The sequence below is a fragment of the Macrotis lagotis genome, chromosome 7 (assembly GCF_037893015.1).
Source record: "Macrotis lagotis isolate mMagLag1 chromosome 7, bilby.v1.9.chrom.fasta, whole genome shotgun sequence".
In the NCBI taxonomy this organism is placed as follows: Eukaryota; Metazoa; Chordata; class Mammalia; order Peramelemorphia; family Peramelidae; genus Macrotis; species Macrotis lagotis.
The window spans coordinates 13,956,024-13,959,806 of record NC_133664.1 but is presented as its reverse complement, the minus strand read 5'-3'; the positions used below and the strand labels follow the sequence as shown (position 1 = coordinate 13,959,806).

The window sequence follows — 3,783 nt, the reverse complement described above, 5'->3', positions numbered from 1 at the left end:
TAATTTTGCTAGAACAGATAGTAGGGAGGGGAGTAATACTAGATAAACTACCTGTTACCAGGAATAACCTGCAAATGAGACACACACACACTCATAATCATCCTGTCTCATGTCTGGATCAAATGTTCTTCATCTTTGAGTCCTGAACCCCTTGGATGGTGTTAAATGTAATTATTTCTCAAAACTATATGTCCTGGCAAAAGGCTGGTTTCTTTCGAGAATTCTCCTGGGTATCTTCTCCCTCCATTAATCGTAACCTCAGGAGGACAAAGGTTGGGGTGTTGGGATACGGGTCCTGCCAGGGAGAGATAACAAGAGACCAGATAGTATTATAGGAGGATGAGAGTCTTAGAGGAGCAGTTTTGGGCAGAGATGTTGGGCAACTTTTATGATTAAGCTACAACAGAGATTTATGATTTTCCTCATTCTCTGTTTCTATATAAAAATCACCTCTTTCCCAGTTGAAGAGTGGCCATTTTTTTGTAATGGCCTCCACCTTAAGGCTTAGCTGCGAAATCCCGGAGAATAATACTTTGTGTCTAATCCATACTTCCTGTCAATTTTGTTTTAAGCCTATGTTTTTAAGGTTTTTACAGTTTTAGGGTTCACAAAGTCAGGGCCTCCTGGGCCCTTTCTTAAAATCATATTTTTACAAGCAAAATGAAATACATAGAATTCCAAAGAAACCTATGCCAGTGAAACACAACTATCAAAATATTTATTTTCAAAAACAAGCCAGCTGGCCTCTGACTTCTGGCAGTGCCGATTAGGGATTAAGAGGAAGAAAGTATAGAAGCTTCTTGCTCTACCAATAGAGACAGTTTAAGTGACTTGTCCAAGGTAATGCAGACAGTAAACAAGAGAGCTATGTCCTCTGAATTGCAATCAGGGTTCCTTCCCTTTTTTCACAGCCTCTCCACCAAGACTCCAAGCTTCCTAATAGAATAGGGACTTCTTGAAGGTAAGGGTTACCTTCCAGTTTATCCTGATTCGCTCTGGAGCAGAGCACAGGGCCCGTCACCGATGCTTAGTGTCTGTCTGTTGGACATTAGGAAATGCAAAAAAAAATTTTTTTGAATTAACCAAAAAAGATTAGGAACCACTGGCCCTGCCTCTAAGGAACTTTCAGATCCAGATTGGGTATGGCTTTCTCCACACCACGTTTGCCTCTCCCTTGAGAATGTTAGATCCCCCCGTAAAATGAGGAAAATAGGATAAGGACTAGGAGAAGTATAGGAGATACTTGCTTTGACAGCCCATATGCTAACATTGGAACAAGTCGGGGAAGATCAGCATGTCCCCTGTGCAAGGATGACAAGCAAATTTGTGAAGCGTTCCATATTTTCTGAATGGATCCGTAGGCCAAATATAAAGGTCACATCACAAAAAAAATTCAAGAGGAAAGGAGATACCTTTCACAGTTCTGGCTAGGAGGAAATTAATAAACAAGGGATAGAGGAGACCACAAAAGACAAGATGGGCAATTTTGATTATGTAAAATTAAAAAGCTAACACAAAAAAAATCAATGTAGCCAGAGCACAAAGAGCATGAATTAAGTGGAGAAAAATCTTTACATCCAATATCTCTGATAAGTCTGGTAGCTAAGATATATAAGGAATTGACACAAATATATAAGACCAAATGGCATTTCCCAATAGATTAATGGTCAAAAGATAAGAACAAATGATTTCGAAAGAAGAATTGCATACTATTAACAACCACATGAAGGCCTGCTACAAATCACTAATAATAAGAGAAATGCAAATTCAAACAATCCGGAGATTTGATCTCACCCTTCCCCCAAGTAGAAATGATAAGGGATGAGAAGAGGCAGACTGGAAGGGGCTGGGGCTAGAGGTACCCTTTTACACTATTACAGTTTGGTGATGTGAATTGATCTGGTCTTTTTAGAAGACAATTTGGAATTCTGTGAGAAGAGGCACACTGCTCATACCCTTTGACCTAGCAATGCTACTACTGGACATTTAGCCTTAAGGAATCTGAAGAGACAGGGAACCAAAAGTTTTAGAGCAACATTTTCCAGCAAAAAATTCAAAATCATCTAGGATGGTCGAGGAAATTACGGTGTGTGATGAATGTAATAGGATATCATCGCTCTGAAAGGAACAAATGAATATGAAGAATTTGAAAAAATATGGAAAGCTTCGTAGGAACTAATTATGCATCACCGAGGAAGCAGTCAGTAGAACACTGTACACAATAATTACAAAAATGTCAGTAAAAATGCCAGTAAAAGCAGTAGCACTCTAACTGTAGTGACTAATCTCAGTCCTGGGGAACTGATGAAACTGATTTCCTCAGTAATGAGGGGGGAGACCGCAGGGTGTTAGGCAGCACTGGATGTAATCTTCCTACTTACAAAAGCTAGAGTCCAAGGCAGAATCAGTGTTACAACAAAATGGTGGTGGGACAAAAACAAGAGGTAACAAGAAAACAATAGAGAAAAAAAAAGATAAAAGACCTAAGAACATACTAAAAAGAACATGATTTTCAAATTATATGAGGTAGAAAAGGACAAAGATGGTAAAAAATCCCATTAATGTTCTATTTTTCTAAGAGGATAAGGACAGGACCTATCCATTGAAAGTGAAAACTCCAGGAAGCGAAAATTCCTTCCACCAATGCAGGTCAGTACTTTTTCTGCAATTACAAAGAATGACCCAGGACCAAAATGTGTCAGAGGTCATACTCAAATCCAGGTCTTCTTGATGCTAAGGCCAGACCTCTTTACTACACCATATTGTGCTTTCCTGTGGATTACAAACACCAGAGCTGCAAAGTCTCTCATTTGATAAGAGAAAACTCTCCGCATCAGAGCTTTTCTCATGATCCCTCATGGACAAGTTTAATTTTGACAGTGTGTATAAATGGGTGATACAGAGAGATGAGGCCATAGATGATGATAAGGGCCTTTAGAAACAGATAAGAGCTCAGAGGTTATCTTAATTCTTTCATTTTACAGATGAGGAAACAGCCCTGAAGAAGTACCCAAGGTTTCCCAGCTATGAGGACCTGCATCTCCTGGGTTCAGTTCTTATTGGAGGGAATCCTTCTGGGAAAAAAAAAATATTCCTCTAAAAAATGTCTTAAAAGACTTCAGGAAATAAGTACCTCAGTTGTTTTTCTTCAGGGGCCCCAGGAACTAAAATGCACTTTATTACAAAAGGAAAACTATAGGGGAAGTGATTTATGTTGTTGATGATGATGATGATGATGATGTGTGTGTGTGTATTTAGAAAGCAAATTCTTAAAAACCACATTTTGCAAAAATGTCTATGCTACATCCTCTATACAGCACTTTAAGTCATAGATGATGTCATACCCTACCTGGATGTGGTTTTATGACTATGTCCTATATGATAATACTTTGTCTTAGATTTTCTGTCCCTCCTCTGGTTTTGTGATGAAGAGCCATGGGTAGAGTACCCAGGTGGCTTTCCCAGTCACAGATTCCTGGAAGTGTTTCTAGGATGGTACAAATCTACTTTGGACTTGTTTCTTCCATCTGTGAAACGTGACCAAGAACAACAGAAAATGCACCTTGGTTGTAATCAGGTCTGTAAGCAGCAATCATGGACTGCATAGAGATCGCCCCTGCTTCTGGGTCTGTGAAGGAGTGAATAATCTAAGACCACCGACAACTCTGAAGCTTTCTTCTCTACCCAATATCTGAGAGCCAATGAAATACTCCCTTCTGACATGATAAAAACAATGAAATAGACAAAAAGAGGGGGGAAAAGGAACACATTGAAATCACCTAG

General features: G+C 39.3%; 1 non-coding gene across 1 annotated transcript; it reads left to right on the top strand.

Moving 5' to 3' along the window:
* The first annotated feature begins 1,243 nt into the window (after window positions 1–1,243).
* LOC141494648 (U6 spliceosomal RNA) lies at window positions 1,244–1,346 on the top strand. Its single transcript, XR_012470535.1, has one exon. It is a non-coding gene; the product is annotated as a U6 spliceosomal RNA (small nuclear RNA).
* Window positions 1,347–3,783: the final 2,437 nt, after the last annotated feature.